At 37.8% G+C, this 21526-nt stretch overlaps 1 pseudogene; it reads right to left on the reverse strand.

The window, feature by feature from the left end:
- Positions 1–20714: 20714 nt before the first annotated feature.
- Positions 20715–21310, reverse strand: LOC120583789 (40S ribosomal protein S5-like; annotated as a pseudogene).
- Positions 21311–21526: the final 216 nt, after the last annotated feature.

Here is a 21526-nt window from a genome sequence, read left to right on the forward strand (position 1 = left end):
TGGCCTGTCTCCTTCTAAGATACACTTTTAGTAAATCTTACTTTTTCTAAATCTTGCCAGGCTGGAATTACTGGTGTTGGCTAAAAGAACCGAGAATCTCGTGTTACTGGGGCAGCGCCGGAGTTCAGATCATCCCAAATGGCAACAGTGGTTTACCACTAGGTGTTTATTGAAACATGCAGGACTGTTTACTAGTAAAAGGTGAATTTTATTGTATTCTACTGTATACCACACTGTGAAAGGCACAGAGTACTGTGCTTTATGCCTGGATCTGGTCTGCCTCTAACTTCCAAGTTTTTAACAACTGCCTCACACAGATTCTACATACATATCATTTGAATAAACATGTTGATGTTGGTGAATTTAGATTTTCAGGCAATCCTCTGAGAGTTAAACTATTAAAAATACATCAATAAAGCAAAATTGTTTTCCATTTCCCATTTCCTTATTCTTTGCAGATTTCTCCTCTTTAGATCACCTCCCAAGACTGGTGTTCTATTCTTTTCCAGCTTTGAGTATTATTTTCTATTTCCTGGGTTTTTCAAGTCTCAGAACTGTTTTTGGCTCAGATTTTTTCTTAAACTCTGTTCCAAAACTTAAGACTTAAAACAACCATTTTGTTTTCTTGTATTTTGTGGGTTAAGAATTCAGGGAAGGCTCAGCTGGATGGTTAATATTGATCCCTGTAATATCAGCTAGGTCACTGGGGTTGGAGGAACGACTTCATGATAGCTTCTTCACTCACACAGCTACATCTAAGAGGAGATGGCTGGCTTTGGCACTGACTTTTGGCTGAGAACTCAGCTGGGCCTGTCAATCAGAGCATTTAGTTTTGGCACCCCCATATGACCTGGGCTTTTTATAGCATAGCCAGAAAAAAGTTTAATTTTTATGTAACCAAATTCATCAAATTTTGCCTTACAGTTTATATTTTCAAGACGTAAAGATATCTTGATATGTGTTTTGAGAAATTCTTTGCCACTTCATGTCACAAAATAAGAAACACAACGAAGGTGGGCAGCCTTGCGCCCCAAAAGAATAAAGAATGGATTTTAGCAGACTTTCTCATGGGGTTACATGTGGGATTTATATATAATATTGATACTTAAATGATTGTAAAGCAGATCCACCTAGCCAAACAGAATACTCACTTAAGAGTTATTACTTGTGCTAGAAATAAGCTCCTATATTCTTTAGGCTAATATATTTTTAGATGTCTTTGCTACAGCAAGATTAACATTACTCTAACTCATACTTTATTTGAGAGATAAAGAAATGAAGCTTGGAGAGCTCATACAACTTTCCCACATGTTTATACAGCTAGGATGCAAACCCCTAGGTAACTCAACTTCAGGTATCAGAGACTATATTTTTCTTCCCTGAAATTGGTTTTGCTTTAGTGTATCTTTTTAGAATTTCAAAACTTTCCATTACCTTGCATATTAGTTTTACTTCTCATTGAAGGCAATTAATAAAAATTAAAGTCAATATAAGATTCGTGGTCTGAAAGGTGAGATGCTAATAAATAAAATATCAAACCTGGTTTAATGATCTCTTTCTTATCTAAATGTTATTTGTTATTGGGCAGACTTCGGAGAAAGCCACAGTTAGTTTCTATTCACTGAAATATCTGGTCTTGGTGATGGTGAGCACCCCTCAGGAGAGTAAAGGTGATGGACTATTGAAGAATAATTTAAGTCAAATAGAAGAAGAAATTTTGCCTTATACAGTCAGATGAAAACACTATACTAAATATCCATATGAAATATTTTATGAAAAATTTGAAGAACTTGATACGTGTTACATAGCTATTATCACACCTGGGAAATAAGAATGTTTTGTAGTAATTTTAACACTTAGTCTTTACTCCAACAATTATCCCGTAATGTAGGTAATTGCTAACAATTTAAGATATGAGGAAACTGACAGATGAAGTCATTCTACAGGAAGTAGTAAATCTGGATACACCTCCAGGAGTTGTTTGGTTGTTAGGTAATCAGTAATCAAGTCTGCTTCTCTGATAGGTATGATTAGATGAGGTGGAATGGATATCCATCAAGACTCCACCTGACCTAGAATGAAATTCAGTTCTCTCAGTTAAATCTAATGAATGGTCATACACTCAGGGCTGTGAAGGAGTTAAACAAAAGCCAAGACATACAAGTGAGACAAAGCCGTATTCCCTTCAGAACAGTTTATGGTAATTCTTGAGTATAATAAATATGTGTGTGTGTGTGTGTGTGTGTGTGTGTGTATTTTAATCTACAGAGTATAATGAAAAGAAAATAATTAAGAAGGCTAAAAAGACATTGCTAATGGAAATTGGAGGTAATTAAATTCATAGAGGCAGTTTTTGAGCATCAACCCAAGAAGAACTGAACATGGAGAAGAAGATAGACCATCTGCAGGTGCTAAATTGTTCACTATTCCAAGTAGTGTATAGTTCTTAAGAGTGAGCTTGGTGGCTTGGCTCTATCTGTGGTCTCCAGATTGGATACTTTCAGAAGTCTCTTCGACTTTTAAAGGGGATTAGTGCTATGCAACAGTTTTGTGTTCTTAGGAAGAAGAGTTTTGTTCATTAACCAGGACATTCAAATACCGATCATTGTATACTGAAGAGAACATTAAATGCTGATCAAAGCATTCCTTTTGGTTACTAATAGCTAGTACTAACAATCCATTATGAGGATTCTTTAATTATGCATAGCTTCATTTTTTCTTTTACATGTAAACATTCCAAGAACCCAAAATCCTGAAAACTGTCAGCAAGTACCTAGATCCTAATCCTACACCTGGAGATGGGTGAGGCTTTGGTGGTCCCCATCCTTGTAGGACTGAGTAGTAAGTAGATGGGCTTTTTGGATCCAGACTTAGACACATGGTACAAGATAGGATTCAATTACTAAAACCAGGGAGTTGATTAGGAATTAGTCTCAGCGTCAAAACAGAAGCTCAGTTCTCAGGACTGGAGAAGTGGTCTAAAGTTAAACTAGCATTGAAGGGAAATTGATACTTTGGCAAGAATATGGGTCTAGAGCATTTTAAATCCATCAGTTCAAAGTCAAGGTAGATCTTTCAGGCTGGGCAGGGTTGAACTTACAGGTGGGGGCCTAATTTCCCAATTAGTGAAGAAGAAGAATAAAGAGCTTAGGTGCCCAAGCAGTGCTATTCAAGTAGTTTTGCTCCCATTCATTGTGAGGAGACAATTGAACTCTGGAGATCTGGGCTCTGTTAAGATGAATTTATACTAAAAAATAAATCTTTGCAGATAGGTATTCTGAACTAATTTTTTTTTGGAACTGGGTCTTAAATGTGAATCAACATAAGATTTAAATCAATCTTCATCTAGCAGTAAACTAAAACATTTGTTAGAGCAGCAGTTCCCTGAACTTTAAAGAAAATAGCATTAAACTAGCAATAAAAAGTTTTTGAGCATCTTCATTAACATTAATTTTTATATTTATAAATAATATGCATGTACAATGGTCCTAAAATATTATGTATATTTAAAAATGGATACTTAAAAAGATAGAATAAAGACTACATAGAAATTCTAATATGATGCTGTTGCACCCAGTAGGCTATATCTTGGGCCCCTTTGGGGTGAACACATTCCATTTTCAAGATTTCTTATTTAGAATACTAACAGTGAATTATGTGATCTGAATGGCATGACTGAATTTTCAAACCACTTATACCAGGTCTGGAAATGTGATTTTTATTCCTTCCATTTTTAATCTGACAATGTAGACCCTACAGAGCTCCATCTTGGGTATCCTGAATTATTGTGATTAATGGCAGACAGCACTGGCCTCAGATGGCAATGGTGTTCTGCCCCGATCATCATAGCAAAGTTAGAGTGTGCTAATTTATTGTCTGCACAAGGAATAGTAGGCTACAGCTGCTTAGGTCAAAGGCCAAATGAAACAGATGCTGAATCCAGGAATTCTCCTAGCACCTGAAGCTCAAGTTCAGAGACAGAATTTACCTACTCCCTAGAGATCTGGGGCCTTGAGAACAGAGAATAAGTACAGCTGGACACAAACATACTGCTAAAGCAATTCTAGAAGCACCTCATAGAACTGCAGTACAACAGCAAAGTATCAGTATGCAGTGTCCTTACCACATCCAGGTCCTTATAACACATGAGCCTGTGCCTTAAACCCAGCAGAGTCCCTGCTGAACACCAAACTTGCTGAGTTCACAAAAGCATTTTGATATCTACTTCTCCACAAATATTTTTAATAACAGCTTTTTTGAGATATAATTCACATTTCATAAAATTCACCCATGTAGACCAATTCAATGGTTTTTAATATGTTCACAATCATCCATCCATCATCACAATCAATTTTAGAACATTTTCATCACAATCAGTTTTAGAACATTTTCATCACTCCAAAAAGAAATTCCTTAGCAGTCACTCACCAGTTTCCCCCATCACACCTCTCCCTCCTTCGCTCTGGCCCAGGCAACCACTAATCTACCGTCTGTCTGCATAGATCTGCCTATTCCAGACATTTAATGTAAATGAATCATATGATATATGGCTTTTTGTGACTGGCTTCTTTTCATTAGCATGTTTTCAAAGTTAATTCATGTTACAGCATATATCGGTACTTAAATTTTTTTTATTGCCAAATAATATTGCATTTTTTGGGTATACTAGATTTTATTTATCTATTCTTCAGCTGATGAACATTTGAGTTGTTTTTACTTTTTAGCTATTATGAATAATGCTACTATGAACATTCATATATAGTTTTCGGTTTAGACTTATATTTTCATTTCTCTTGGGCATACACTTAGGAGAAGAATTGCAGTGTCATGTGGTAGCTCTATGTTTAACTTTTTAAGGAACTGCCTGACTATTTTCCAAAATGGCTGCATCATTGTATGTTCCTACCAATAGTACGTGATAGTTCTGATTTCTCTAATCCCAGCCAACATTAGTTATTAGTTGTCTTTTCAATTATATCATCCTAGTGGGTATGAAGTGGATCTCATTGTTGATTTGATGTGATATTTCCCCGATAATTAATGATATTAAGCATTTTTTAATGTGCTTATTGATCATTTTTACATCTTCTTTAGAGAATATCTATTTAAATCCTTTGCCCATTTTTAATTGGTCTGTGTTTTTATTATTAAGTTATAAGAGTTCTTTATATATTCTAGATACAAGTACCTTGTTAGATATATGATTTGCATAAATTTTCTTCCATTCTGTAAGTTGTCTTTTCACTTTCTTGATGGAGTTCTTGGAAGCACGAAAGTTTTAAATTTTGATGCTCAATTCCTTTATTTTTTTTTGTTTGTGCTTTTAGTGTCATATTTAAGAAACTACTGCCTAATTTAAGACCAAGAAGATTTATGACCATTTTTTTCTAAGAGTTTTACATTATGTGGTAGGAGGTAGGCATGCAACTTCATTCTTTTGCATGCAAGTATCCAGTCATCCCAGAACCATTTGCTGAAAAATCTATTTTTTCCCCATTAAATTGCCTTGGCATTCTTATTAAAAATCAATTAACAGTTATATGAGAGTTTATTTCTGGACTTTCTATTCTATTCCATTGACCTATCCATCCTTATGCTCCATGGATTTATATAGGAGCATCTACTGCTCGCTTAATAATATTTAATAAATTAAGAAAGAGAGTAATAAAATTTGTAGGAAGGACACTAACGTTTCTAACTCAATCTTAGGAAGAAATTAATAATCAAATCTCCAGAAGACAGAAAGCAAGACAACATCAACAGCATCTCTCTGAAGTTCTGCCATTATTGAATCAGCTCAAAGGATCCCCAGTCTTTGTGTTTCTTTCCCAATTTTTTAAATTCTCAAGTGAAAGAATCTGACTGGTTTACTCGGGTCAGATGTCTTCCCTTAAAACAGACTATTCTCATTGGGAACAGGATTGCACAGCACAGACATTCCCGGAAGCCTTTCTCTTTCTTGGGAGCTACACAAAGACAATACATCCCACTCCTGGACCCTTGTAGCACCCTCTTAATTTTTCTCCCTGTCTCTAGTCTCTCTTCTCTGTAATCCATCTTTCTTGCTATCACCAAGTTGTCTAAGAGAATCTTTCTGCTACTGTTGGTATGAGTTCATATTCTTAACACTAGATGTGGTCTCTCCTGAGAAACGTGGACTTCCTAGAATCAATCAGCATGGAAATTTGATCCTACAATGTGAACCTTAAGCATGTAGGTGAGGGAGCCAGGCCTTTCTCCAGTCTTTCTTAACTGGAAGAGTATGAAGGGTTAAGTCCTACAGAAAGTGATTTGAGTGACTATTTTCTCAAGTTCATAGCTTTCCAAACTGGATGCACAGGAGAGAAGCTGATCCATTAGAAACACATTGGATGCCTTAAGGCATTAAGTTTGTCAAAAGGTACAAACTTTCAGTTATAAAATAAATAAGTCCTAGGGATGTAATGTACAGCGTTTGACTACAGTTAATAATATCGTGTTATATATTTGAAAGTTGCTAAGGGAGTAGAATTTAAAAGTTCTCATCACAAGAAGAAAATAATTGTAATTATGTGTAGTGATGGATGTTAACTAGATTTATTGTGGTAATCATTTCACTGCATGGACATGTTTCACATACACAAGCAAAAAGGGTAGATCCAGAACTGAATGAGTCTTCACATTCCGAGAGCAAGCCACATTTTATAGATTGTATAATCTTATTCTGTTCATTTCTGTAGAGTTTAATAAAATCTTGTTTACTGTCCTTGTCAGATCTTAGAGAATCACTGAATCATTGGAAGAGTCCTCTGTCCATCTTGGTCCAGGGGTTTATTAGAGAGCTGAGTAATGTTGGAACTGGTCACCAGAGTCTCATTTAAAGGTGAAGGGGAACCTTAGGGAATAAGATCCTATGGATATTTTCTTATAATTCTTAGTAATAGAGGATCTGGATGTTTTTCTGAAAATGAAAGAAAGCAGCAGTTACCTGATTAAAACTCTCTCAGCAGCTCTTCATGACCTGTAGGATAACATCAAACTTCTTGGTCTGGCCCACCAGACAGCCATAATCTGGTGCTAGCCCTTCTTTGCCTTTCTTCCCATACACCCTATAGCCTAAACACACACACATATAGCTTAAATGCCTGCCTTTCTCATTCTGTTCCTTTTGCTCATGTTACCTGCCTTTCTCTTAGTCATTCTTTAAGACCTTGTATCACTGTCACCTCTGTTATGAAGCTTTCTTATTCACCCTCTCTCCTCCCTATAAAATTAGAATTTCTCTCTTCCATGCCCCATAGTCATTTTTACATAATCCTATCACATTACTCTCCACATTGTTATCATCACTACACATCTGCCAAAAATGTGTATTTCCCAAAGGCAAGGATCTCTCCACACCGAGCATTTGTGTTTATCATGAGTGTCAAGGGATGTTATTGAGTGAATGTATGTAAAGAAATTGCACTGATCATTTTTGCTGTTGGGAGGAAGTCCAACAGTTATCTCCGGCAATCAAATATAAAAGACAATATTTGCCTCTAATTTGAAAAGTCCAAAAGATTTTCCCAGAAGGCTCCGCAAGAAACTATCATCACATTATAACTATTCTGATAAATTCAGGGAAAATAACTTTCACCCTAGTTACTCTAGTAACTGAGGGTAATAAAGACTAATTCAGTGGAACTGTTTAGATTAGTCTTTTTATTACAGAATTTTACTGAAAAAAAGAATGCCAGCATTACTTCATGTTGCACAAAATCTTCTAAGGAAGGCTCAAATATAAATACTGGAAGGCTGATTGTCAAGTTTTTTCTTTGTCAAATAGAGGATAAAATGAATATTGTTATCATTTGAGAAAAGAAGTGGAGAAACCACAAGCCATTTGCCCGATTAGTGACACTTTATTTCTCAACACAAAATGTCACATAAATCCTATATCCAGTTTAGTGCAAGGAATTTTTATTCATCACTCAAAAGACAGCATTTGGAACTCATTTATCTGAGTTAGTAGCCTTGTGTTCATAGTACTCATAGTTAGAGTCTCTGATTTCATTCTCCAGAGCAAGCAGGAGACCTCACAGACTTCAGTTCACATACATGAGATTTTGGTCCCAAGAAAAGAGCCAATAAGCATAAAGAAAAAGTCAAAACAAAACACAAAAACAAAACAAAGCAAAAAGAAAGAAAAGAAAACAGAGAGCAACTAATTAATTCAAGAAGAAAATGCATAACATCATCTTCATTATTAAGATTCCCTTTGTTTTTACCCTCAATAGATTCAGCCAAAATAAGTTTTGTTGTTTTTTTTCCATTTAATTCCCAAGAGGTATTTTTGGTATCCAAGAAAAGTGTCAAGCTGAATTGTTCAGAAAATCTATTTCCTCCCAGTAGAAATACTATACAACAGACTACTTCTGTTCTTGCTCTGAGTCTTCTCTTCTTGTTTCCTACAGGGATTGGAGTGAAAACCCGAAATCAAAGGCTTATGTGCTATGTCCAGGAACTGAAAGGAATGGAGACAAGGCAAAGCCACATTCTAATCTCCATCCTGGCCAGAGATGAGGAGCCTGGAGAAGTAGTGGAGAGGGAAAATGTGCCCTAGCAAAACTAGAAAAGAATTGAGAGCCTGGGCACTGTTCCCAGTAGGAAAAACAATGCAGAGTTGACTGGACATTTCTCAAACTTATAAGTTGTCAGGAGGCTTTTTTTTTTTTTTTTTTTTAATGCTTGAACTTACAGGAACAAACCACTTACTCCCACACTGTAGCTCCAGATCAATCATATGTTTTCTGGTTAATTCCTCTTTTAAAATTAATTTCTTAAACTTCAGATCATGTGTCTAAATGCTTGCAAGATGTTTAGTTCAGCATGACTAATGCTGAACTCATCCTCCTCCCTAAACTTGCTCCTTCTGTTACCTTGCCCATTTCATTTAGAGTATTGGCACCACCCCCCAACCCCAAACACATAAACTAAAAATTAAGAAATCATCTCATCTTTGCAGTCTTTTCAACCCCACCCCTACTGCAGTACTATATGACTAGTTACTAAACTCTGACAAATTTATCTCCTATTTCTTTGTTCTTCCTACCACCCTTCTCTTCTCCCATTGCTAGTTCACCATTTCTTCCTGTATAGATAGCACTCTTTGCTGCATAACATACACTTAAAGAATGTTTGGTTTTGATAGGATGAAATTAGATCTTCTCATTTATTTACTATAGGGTGAATGACTTTACCAGATTCTTTAGAGTTAGGCTGAAGAGGGAAAATAGAAGAGGATTTCATGAGGTATCTGAGAGGAAGGAGTATTAAAGTGGGATATAACTCAAATTGCCTCTGCTTTCATCAACCTGAAGTATAAAAAGCAACCACTGAAACATTTCACAATGTTAATCCACGGTCATTTGAGCTAGGTTCTATCCATGGAGCAACATACAATGGTCTCAATAATCTATGGGTTACAAGAGTGCTTCTCAAAAGCTCCAATTATCTGGAATCTTGTTGAAATGCAGACTCTGGTTCAGGAGGTCTAGGCTGGAGTCAGAGCTTCAACATTTCTAACAAGTTTTCAGGTGATGCAGAGGATGCTGGTCTATGGGCCATAATCTGTGTGGCAAGAGTTTAGATAACCTCTGTCACTAAAATTACATTGCCACAAACTATAGCATTGTCAATACCAAACCATTAAAAGTGGCTCAAGGCTCTACAAGCCCACAGGTTATATACTTGCCTCCTCGTGGCACCAAGGACTTTTCACCCAAATGGGCAAAGTCTCTTGGAAACTAAGAAATGTTCAGTTAAGACCTCTGCGGGGCTGCAGAAAGCATGCTTAGCTGGAGATTTAGGGAATTTTAGGATAGGACATTTACAGATGTGGGCAGGCTTAAGAGGCACTCAATTCTCTTATTTTGCTAGAGCACATTTTCTCTCTAACAAGGGTCTAGAGGCAGTTGGGATGAACACATCAAGAAACTATTCTTACTTTTGGCCTGAAGTAATGAGAACTTGATGAAACCTGGGGTCATGGAGGGGGCTATTCCACAGGCACTGGAGCCACATTAGAGGGAACCCTCAGCCATGAGCAGAACCATGGTGTTAAAGCAAGGAAGAAGGAGGAGGGGAGAAATACCATGACCTCATTCTCCCCTCAGTGATGACCAGAATTGGCCAAATCCAATGAGAAGAGAGAGAGTAAAGGAGCCTCATGATGCAGTCTAGAAGGAGTCAGGTCCCTGGGGAGCAGAGCAAGACAGAAAAGGACAGGAAGTAGATATAGGTTAGTTGGTAGAAAATAAGCAGATCATCAGCCCTTACAATAAGAGGTTCAGACTGGATTGAGAATTCTCATTTTCTTTATAGAATGTGACTATTTTTAAACATGTCATCTTTAAAGATAGAGTAAGAGAAAAGACACTCTTGACCCTAAGGACAGAGTGGAGGAAACACCACTCTTGACAAAAAAAGAAGAAAAAAAGAGAAAAAAAGCCTCTATCGGGCACCCTGACCACCAAGGCAAGGTCTGGTTGAACAGGAAGAAACAATGGATGTGGGAGTCACCTCAGGCTAGTTTCCTTCCCTACCTATTTTGGTTTTGAACACCACACAGAGAATCTGACCCCAAACTCCCATTTTACCCAACAGGTCAATTCTTTAAAAGATTCTGGACAAATATGTATTGGTTCAGACACGATTCTAAATAAGGTTACTGGCTTTTCCAAGTAAATTCTTTCTTCCTTTTCCAAGGAGCATATCATGTGTAAGAAAATATAAACAGGAGAGAATGGTTTCCACGCACTAAGACCTACCGCAGATGCATTGAAAGCTCAGTGAAGGAAGCAGGGCAAACTGATTATGGAAAAACACACAGGACATTTGGGTTGAAATTTTACCTTTGAATTCATACTCAACAGAGCCATAGAATGCAAACTACTGAGGCTTAGTATATCCAGATTAGGAGGATAAAGAATTTCTCTGACCTCATTGCCTCAAAACAGCTCTAGAGGTCACATTTCCGGCTTTGGCTTTTTCCTTCCTACACACAAAATTTCAGAAGTCACTGTGTTGCTGAGTTTCCTTTGGTGACAGAAAAAATAGTTATTATTGTTGAATGCAAGGAACTGATCTGACCTGGAGTCAGTGATTTCTTCCTGCAAGTGGCAAAGCCTGTTTCCTCCAGATGATAATGAAACTCTGGAAATGCATTGGACATGCATTTTCAAAAGCAAATAGTCTCTGCCAAGGATGCAGTCCTATGACTTAATCAACCAAAAGTGAAAAATCATATTTTAAAGCAATTTTTTCTATTGTGGTAAAACATACATAAAATTTACCATTTAATCATTAAGTCTACAATTCAGTGACATTATTGAGAATCATATTTTTAAAATAGCTATAAATGGGCCCCTAATCTCTCTGAAGAAGTATACTTAATAGAGGCAACAAAAGAAGAACTACATTTTTATTCTATAGAAGAATGAAAAAAATATGTGATACTTCCACAGGAATAACGTTATAAACTTAAGCAAAGGAGAAAAAACTTCTATATCCCTCTTTTTCATATAGAGCAGGTAGGCAAGGGGCTTAAGGGGCTCATGACTCAACTCTCAGCTTCAGGAAATTTCCCTCAACATTTGCTGGATATACTGTCTGCCTGGCCAGCAAAGTTCATTGACAAAAAGTACATCTTCCTACACATGGCAAAAAGATATTTCCCCTATCCACACAAAGGAATATGGTTTAGAGGAAAATTATATTATATCCTAATAAGGACTAGGCTTTGGAGACAGAAAAACCTGGTTGAGCACCAGCTCTACTTCTTCTGGTGTTGTTGCAAGTTAATTAAGCACTTTGCATCAGTTTTCTGGTCTCTAAAATGAGGGTTAATATTAGCATCTACTTCTTAAGGTGGTTATAAGGGTTAAATTCGGTAAGAGTGTTGGTCAAGATATAATAGGTTCTGCTGCAGTAACAACAACAACAAAACAATATTTCAGTGGCTTAACCTAACAAAAGCTTACTTCTTGCTCGTATCACAGTCCGAGGTGGGGCAGGTGGCTTTCCTCCCAGGATGTTCAAGGACCTAGGTTGTTCCTAAATAGCAACTCTGACATCTCAGGGTCTTTGCTTCCTGGTGCATGGAGGACACACACTGGCTTTTTACTGCGTTGACCTCAAAGTGCCTATGTCCTCTCTGGTTATTGGAAATAAGGCCTGTGTATCAGTCAAAGTCTCAGAAAACAAACCAACAAAAAACCAGATGGCATACTCTACAGAGTTACTGTTTAATGGATTACTTACAAAGCTGTAAGCAGAGTTAAGTGAAATCACAGGACTGCCAATAGCTCAAAGCAGGTCCTGGATTTTAGTACCTGAAATTGAGAAAGCGGATGTGAGATGGGAAGCTAGGAATAAATAACTTAACCTCTCTCCTCCTGTCCTAATTCCTGCTTTTGCCCCACAATGGTCAAACTCAACTTCAAATGAGAGTCTGGATGGAGTCGGTGATATCATCTATAAAAGATTAGTTTCTTGGGGTCCCAGAGCCTGGTGGAAATTAAACCTGGAGCAGCAAGTGGAGAACATCCGGCAGAACATGCAGAAGGCTTAACAATGTGCTGTGCACATAGTTGGCATTAAAAAAATGATAAATGAAAGAAGACAAGAATACAAAAAAAATATTTAAAAGTTGCTTGTGTTTATTGATGTTTTCACAGTTAACTTTACCTCTGACAAAGAGAAATGCATATTTGCTAAGGACAACTGTTCTCTCCACAAAATGTATTTTTTTGGCAAAGTGGAGCCAGTCCAGAGCTGGGCTATCCTTCCTCTCTCCTAAAAGATGAGCTTAATGGGAAAAATAGTGAATTGTTTGCAAAGCAAGAAACATTGTTAGCTCTTTCCCAATGTACTTTATCTGTTCAGTCAGCAATTACAACCTAAGTTAAGACTAATATCACAGTTACTGATAATTGCTATTACTGTTTTCATTCTTTAACTTGCCAACAAGGATCCTTTGGTCCTTTATCTTGTACTGAAGCCAACCCAACAAGAATGGGAGAAGTTGAAATTCTGAAACTTCAAAGCAGAGAACATTGTGAACAAGCTCATTAGTTGTTTGTGTTGGATTTTGCTAAATAATAGGTTGGATTCAGTGCCAGTAGAAAGCTGTGGAACATAGTTTTTGATGTTTACTCATATACGGTTTCTTATTCTGCCCATAAGTTAAATGATTTTTTTCCAAAGATCAAATTCATTTCTTGTTTCTTTTCTATAATTGTGTATTTTTTATATCAGAAACTCATAGAATGTTTGAACTGAAAGGAGATTTAGAAATCATATTGCTCAATCTCTTTGCACACCATTGACACCTTGGAGAGACTGGGGTTCATCTCTACTTGAACACTTTCAGTGACAGGAAGCTCTCTGATACTAATGCCAGTAGCACTTTTGTGTGTGCTTTGAGCCAAGTATGGTGTTTGCATTATCTCATTTAGTCCTCAACACTCTCTGAAGCAGCTACTATTATTGGTCCTACTTCACAAATCAGGAAACCAAAGCATAGAGAAGTAACTTGTCCTATGATACACAGCTAAACTGCTGTGTTTTGGGGCGGGGGGAAACTGTCTTCTCCAAACCCCAAGCTTTTCTTTACTCAGATTTCCCAGTATCTTTCAGGACAACCCATTTCCACCAAAAACTCTCTGAATTATTCTTACTTATAGCTCTCATAATTTTAGCTAATCATATTAACTTTTACATAATATCAAAAAATGGTACTGAAGAACCGTTAATGATCTTTTAGATTGTATACCACTTCACTGTTTACACAGTATGTCAGTGAGCTTCTCAACAGTTCTGTGTGATGGTTATTTCAATCTCTAGTTTACCTATTAGAAAGCTGAGTTTCAGAGAGTTGCACATGGTCACACGTGCAGGAGAGTGGTAGAGCCAGTAGAAGAGCGCAGTTCTTTTAACTCTTAGTCCTAGGCTTCTTCTACTGCACCATGTGAAAGATGAAACAAGAAGATATCGTTCTAGCCTGGTTTCCACACTACTTTCTATTATGTTCCAGTACATCATGGCCTCCTGAACCATTGTACCCAGGAGATTCAGTCTTCCTAATAATCTTGTCCCATGCCTGCTCTTTAGATCTAAATCCCAATGAGAAATTCTATATCCATCAACTTTACCACTTGACCTTAGCCCATACTAGTACTGGCACTGCTCAGTCAGCAGTATTCCTGGGACCGAATCTTAGGGATAATGAGCAAATCAGATAGAAGGCAATCTAGGGCCTTCACCATTATACAGTGGTACAATGATGCTTCTGTTTGGTTCACATGATGCCCAACAGCTATTATCTAGATGTTTGGTAGCATGTAGAACAAAACTTTGATTCATTGGCTAAATGTTTTGTTGTTATCTAATCAGCAACACATGTTAGACTGTTTTGGCATCCTTCAGACACTATGTTTGCTTAGAAATAATTAGATTTTAATATTTCAATTTCCAAAAAGTACCCCGGTCTCCACATTATTTTCCAGTGAACAAATCTTTTCAAGTTGCTTGCCAATCTGACAAAGAGAAACAAGTCTTCCACATTTTGCAAACTCTTTAATCAGGTAAAACACATCTGCATCAAAGTCCAACATGTTCTTCTGTTGAGTTACAAGAGAAAAAAATCTTGATTTTCTCTGGTATGATGAGGCCCAACCTAATGTAAGTAAGACATGTTTTAACCTCCTTTATTGTCTTTGATTTGATTTGATTTTTTAAAATTGAGGTATAATTGATATATAACATTGTATTAGTTTCAGGTGTACAGCATAATGATTCAGTATTTGTATATACTACAAAATTTTCGCAATAAGACTAGTTAACATTCTTCACCATATATACTTACAAAATTTTCTTCTCTTATGAGAACTTAAGATTTACTCTTAGCAACTTTCTAATGTTTTTGGTTTTATATCCTATACTTTACATAGACTGTTCAATGAAAATTATTTCACCATTATTTCTAATTGTTTTCTCTTACCCAGCTACCTGGAAACATATTTTCCAGATAATTAGCAATGAGTATTTGAAGTGGTCTTCAGTAAACAAGATCTCTAAGCTTTCTCCCCAAGATTGGTGATAGTTTTTTCCTCCTTGAGAAAACTCAGTTATACCCTAAGTGTCTTTACTCCCTATGGGAGTAATCAACTTACTGCCACTCAAATCACTAATAGTCTCTACTTAGTATTCAGCTGTCACTATGTTTGTCAGAGCCTGTGCTAAGTGCTTTAAAGATATAACTCATTTAATTCCCTCAAGAAGACTTTTTAGTATATACCATAAAGAGCACCAATTTATAAATGAGAAAACTGCTTAGAGAGGATCATCAGTTTCTTGAAGGCCACACAGTTACTGGGCATCAGGGCTGGGACCCTGAACCCCAGTCTACCTTCCTCCAGAGCCCATACTCTTTACTCCGCAATCTTATCCTGCTTTTAAAATGATAGTCCTCAAATACAGGCTGGAACCCACTAGCCCAGAGCACTAGGCCTATCCCAAGATGGACTTTCACCGTCTTTTAGCCTCCCGTCCTACTCTTCCCCACCATGCACCACAGACTTCAAGAGTTCCCCCCAAATGCCATACTTTTTTACTCTCCCCTACATGCCCAAAGTCATAGTCTAATGCATAACATCTTTCCACAGGAAAATTCCCACTCATCCAGGAGGAACCACTCAAAAGTTTATTCCTCTCTGAAGTCCAGTTGACCCCATATTGGCTCCTCTCTTCTTCCATAACCGCATTTATCTACCTAACATTTATCATCCTTAGAATGCTGAAATAATTTGTTTGTCTGGCTCTCTCACCAGCCAGAGAGCTTCTTGCAGATGGAACTGATTTTGCCTTTGTGTCTCTACGGCATGGCACAGTAGGCTTTCAATCTGTGTTTATTAAATAAATGATGAACTAAATATACATAAGTTATGATGATATGTGAGAGATTATTAACATTTGTTTAACACCTCCATGGAATTCAAAAGATTCTAAAGTTGGGCCTCTGCAGGTTTCTTAGAATGGGGATCAACTCTTGTCTTCATGATCCTCTGGACAAAGAGTTTCTACTTTTGTCTTCTGTAGGGACCGTGAAATTAGTCTTTAATAAAAAAGAGAGCGAGAGATATACAGAGAGACATAGACAGAGAGCTCTTTCTCTCTGCATCTCAATCGCAAAGTCTCACGGAAAGACTTGATTGACTCAATTCTGACACTGCAGAGATCATGGCCAATAATCACATTATTCTAACAAGTTGCTCCCATAATAACCATGTCATTGGGAGGAAGAGGCAATTCCATTAAAGGACAGTGGGGGTGCAGTGCCAAGCAAAGTAAACAACAGATGTCCACAACAGTCCACTAACATCAAGGGTTGAAAAACAATCTTTTACTGGGGTTAACAAAAGCTTGTTTATGCAGTCATCTTTCTCAATGTCTTGGAGATTTTAATAAGGGCCTCTTAAAGACCAAAATGTCACCAAAACTCAGAGATGCCTTTCTAATGGAGGCATTACGGGCCCTGATGGATGAGATAGTCAGGGGCATAAAAGTCCTACCCCATGTAGGGAGCTGTGAAGTTCCTTTACTCATAAAGGACTCAGAAAGCTGTTTATTGACATTGATATTTGTGTCACTGGCAGAAGTTATTGGGTAGTTAGGTTCTAAAAGAAAAAAACTGTCAGTATCAACAAGTGCAAAGCAAGTGGGATCTAGAAATGCTGTTAGCATTGGGCTCAAGATATCACCCTGTGATGCTGGGCTCTGTATTTGATAATGAGTTACTTAACCTCTCCCAGCCTTTCTTTCTTCAACTGTACAAAAACAATAAATAACAAAGCTATCTTCATTAATTGCTAGGGTAATCAAGTGAAATAATGTGTGGAAAGCCTTAAGTTATACAAATGGTATTTACTTGTGTTAGTTTAGGAGAAAATGTAAAATAATTGAAGTACTCATTTAGGAAGGAATGGTAAACAAGTTTTGTGTAACTAGTCATATTCTGGCCTTAAATGTTTTGTAATAATTAAAATAGAAACAATAAAAAACATGGGGAAATGACTATATATTTTCCTGCTATAATTTTATAAACCGTATATATACATATGAAAAAGAACTAGAAAGGAGGTTTAGGTAAAAACAATCTGCTTTTTTAGAGGAGGAAGACATGGGTGAATTTTTTCATTCTAGTTTAATTTCTGTTAGTGCTGTCTGTGTTTAAAATTATATTTTAAGAAGACTTTTCTTAAAATGAAAAAAGAAATAAAGTTTTGTCTCTCATCATTCACAGGTATTTTCCTGGACAGTTTATGGCACCCATGAGATTCTTGGCCTTTTCTTTGAGTCCTGAGGAATTCTGTTAGTCTTCATGGAGCCTGGGCCTAGTGAAGACACCTGAAGGTGAAATTGCCCAACTGTTGAAATGGATTAAAAAATATCACATTTTAAATAGAGATGGAAGCATGGAGATAGGACACATGTTGGCAAGTTGGCACAACTCCCAATTTTTTTCTCTGCCCACAATCTGTTTATCCTCTGGCTAGTATCCGTATCAAGTCTTCTGAGAGACCTCCTCCTCCCCTTTCTCAGTCAATATGTTCATGATGGAGATGCCTTAGAGCAGGTTACCAAGGTTTAAGTCCATCAGCATATTTGCCAAGAACTATGAAGGCTCTGAGATTTTACCCTACTTGCAAGAAAGCAAGTTAACCCACTACCATTTCATGGATGCTGGCAGAGAACATAAGACTTCTTGACAGAGACACAAACACACACACACACAAAAAAAAAACTGTATTACTCATAGCAAGAGCAGTAGCCAGTGTCAGCGTATTTTCACTAGTCCCTCAAACTCCAATTCCACAGGGTAACAAAAAAGGCTAGATGACACTTGCACACGTAGTGAGTTGTGTTACAGCAGAGAAACTGAGCTGAGGGCCCAGCATATTTGTAGCAAACAGAGAACGTTGTGGCCAGAAGCAAATCAGTCTTTCCTCATTTGCTCTCCTCAGGCAAGCTACTGTCAAACTATAGCACCTTGACTTATTCAATTGCCTGTATGACTAGCCACAGAGCTGCTCAGGAGAAGAAGAAGGACAGGCCTTACAGTCTGGCATGCCCAGCAGGTACATGTCAAACCACAGGGCCATGTATCTCCTAACAGTATCATATTTACTCAGCCATATATGGAGATGCACATGTGACCCAACCAGAACTATTGAGGCTAAATGAAATTTTTGAAGCTTTTGCTTCAGATGACAAGCATCTTATTTCCCACCCCACATCCACTTCAGATGAGAATCTAGAAGAGTCATCTTCTGCTTAATAGAGGAAAGCCTGTGTGAGAATAGAGTCCACTCAAAGAAAGTTGATTGGGAATGAAGAGAAGAGAAAAATTGATTCTGATGTCATCATTTGAATCTCCGTAAAAAGCCAAACTTAAAACCAAACCATCTATCTCCAGAATTTCCATTTATGGAAGGCAATCTGGGTACAGTTTTCTGTCACTTGCCACCAATAGAGTTCTAATGGGAACAAATGTCAATGTAAACCTGTATTAGGTTCTCCAAAGAAACAGAACCAATAGGATATACAGACAGAAATGAGAGAGAGAGAGAGAGAGAGAGAGAGAGAGAGAGAGAGAGAGAGATTGAGATTTATTATATGGAATTGGCTCACATGATTATGGAGTCTGACAAGTCTCAAGGTTTTTAGTTGACAAGCTGGAGACACAGCAGAGCTGATGGTATAGTTTCAGTTCAAATCTAAAGGCCTGAGAACCAGAAAAGTTGATGATGCTAAGATCTAGTTTGAAGGTCAGGAGGCTCGAAACACAGGAATAGCCAATGTTTCAGTTAGAGTCCGAAGACAGGAAAAAAATCAATGTTCCAGCTCAAGGTTATCAGGCAGAAGGAATTATTTCTTGTAAGAAAGTCAGCTTTTTGTCCTCTTCAGGTCTTCAACTGATTGGATGAGGCCCCTGTGCATCAATGAGGGCAATCTATTTTACTCAGTTCACAGATTCAAATGTTAATCTTATCCAGAAACAACCTCACAGATACACCCAGAATAATGTTTAATCAAATGTTGGGCATCTTGTGGCCCAGTTAAATTGACACATTAAATTAATAACCCCAACACTTTTACTATAAAATTACATTCATTAAATGCTATGAATGTTTAAAACTTCTAACTAATTTAACTTCACAGTTTTTATTCTTCCAGACTCAAAAACATAGGGCTCTTTGGTGAATCATTTGTTGATTCATTTCATCCAGTTTTGTCAGAAGCTTTAAGAACTTAAAACTATATTTTCATAGTTGTGTTGTTTCTTAGACTAAACTGAATCTACTGGTAAAAACCTTTCTCTTTTATAAGTGCTATTCCCCCACACACATCTCTCCTCTTCCTGAAATAAAAATAGGGAAAAAAAGAGGAGAGAGAGAATTTTGCAAGATAAAAAATATGTTCTGATTTTCTCATGCTATTTCAAGTTCACAATTCTGTCCACTTGCTATTTTACATGCCTGGCTTTCATCATAATGATTACCCACTTAATTATATTTCAGCTGAAATAGCTCGTTATCATTTCAGTGAGATTGAGGAAAGACTGAGACTCACTTCCAGGCTTTTCTGAAACCTTATATGTCTCTGTGTGAACTTCACAGGCAGCCTTTAATACAAAGGATATAGATATAGATAATTAGTCTTCTAATGGTGTCAGATATATTTAAAAATGGCTTGATTTCATTTCCATTCCATACTCAGTCTTCATACACAATTTATCCAAATATTTTCCCTTCTTTAGGAACTTCTTTTCATGAAGTTCCACAATCCATCAGCCAGGGGACCAATCGGCCAAGAAGGAAATCATGTGAATGAAACCCAACTCACTGTGGAAGGGGAGTTGTCCAGTGCTCTCCATCTTGGTTATATAATGGAAACTCCTGACCTTTCCAAAAGATGATGAGAAACTTGCTCCAGCCCTTCAGGTCTCTTGGAGAAGAACTTGGAGTAAAGTTTTCTCTCACTGGCTCCTCACAACAGCAGAGAGTAACCAATAGGAATGGTGAGATGATGGCTTAGGCTCTCTTCTCTGTCAGCAAGCAAAGAAGATTTCCCCGCACACTTCTTCCTCTTCCTCAGTAAGCTCAACAGAGAGTTACCCCCCACAACCCCAAACCCCTGGCAAAGGAAGCCCCAAGTCCTCAGCTTTTTAATTTGTTAATAGCAGATTTAGATTTGTCAAGGAGAATAGAAAGCTGGAGTTCAGCCTTGGGCCAAGGCACAGTCTCTAAACCACAAGCTGTACCTGGAATATAGCTGATATTGTATTGCAACTAAGTCTGGCTTCTTCTGTATTTTTTTAATTGGTTTAGAATCTGGAGGAGAGACTAGGTAATAGGTACAACAAACTCTTTTCAAACCCCAAACAAGCACCAAGGACTTACGAGAACTGGCAGAGTTAATTGGGTTACTGTAAAAACTTGATACCAAGTTCCCAAGAAAATACATGCTTGGAAAACTAAAGCCATGTGAAATGTGTTTATTTTTATTTTATTTTATTTTTATTTATTTTATTTTTATATAGTGTGTGTGTGTGTGTGTGTGTGTGTGTGTGTGTGTGTGTGTGTGGCGCTGCCCCAGAGGGCAAACAGGTTTATTGGGCTGCAGCCAGGTGATCAAAGACTGGACTTGACCATATGCTCTAGTTCGTCTTTCTTCTGGATAGCATAGGCATTGGAGGAGCCCTTGGCCACGTTGATGAGCTCATCTGCCAGGCACTTGATATTCCGGAAGGCAGCCTCCCGGACACCTGTGCACAGTAGCTAAATAGCCTGATTCACATGGCACAGAGGGAGCACATCCACAGCCTGTCCCCTCACTGTTCCCACTCACCCAATGCGGGTCGAGTCCTCTGGGAAGCTACTGTTGATAATGGCATTCACTAGGACTTAGGGGGTTCTCGCCAGAGAGCAGATGAATGATCTCAAAGATGCTTGACAATGTTCATGGAGAGGAGCTTCGTGCCATTGTTGCGGCCGTACATCATCCAGTTGGTGAGGCGCCCCGCGAGGGGCACCAAGCCTTGAGGAAGCGCTTGGTGGAATAGCGCCCGGCACTGTGTGGCAGGTACTTGGCGTATTTCTCCTTCACTGCGATGTAATCGTGCAAGGAAATGTCATTGTTCTGCATATAATTCGTGCTGCACTTCTCAAAGGGCTTGATGTCGGAGGGTCTCTGCTACTGCAGGTGCAGCCGTCTCCCACTGGGTCATCCTGAGAGTGCAGCCGGGGCATCTCTGTCGCTCTGCGTGGACCACGAGCCGCCCTGGCACAGACAGGAAGAGCAACTAACTCTTTTAATGCAGTTTAAATCAAAATCTCAATAAACTATTTTGGAAACCGCAAAGTGGTTTTACTTTTTCCTCTCATTTTTTTATTATGAAAACTTTAAAAGCAAACATGAATGTTGGAAAAAATAATATAAAAGA

This window comes from Pteropus medius, unplaced genomic scaffold, assembly GCF_902729225.1.
Source record: "Pteropus medius unplaced genomic scaffold, Ma_sr-lr_union100, whole genome shotgun sequence".
Classification (NCBI taxonomy): domain Eukaryota; kingdom Metazoa; phylum Chordata; class Mammalia; order Chiroptera; family Pteropodidae; genus Pteropus; species Pteropus medius.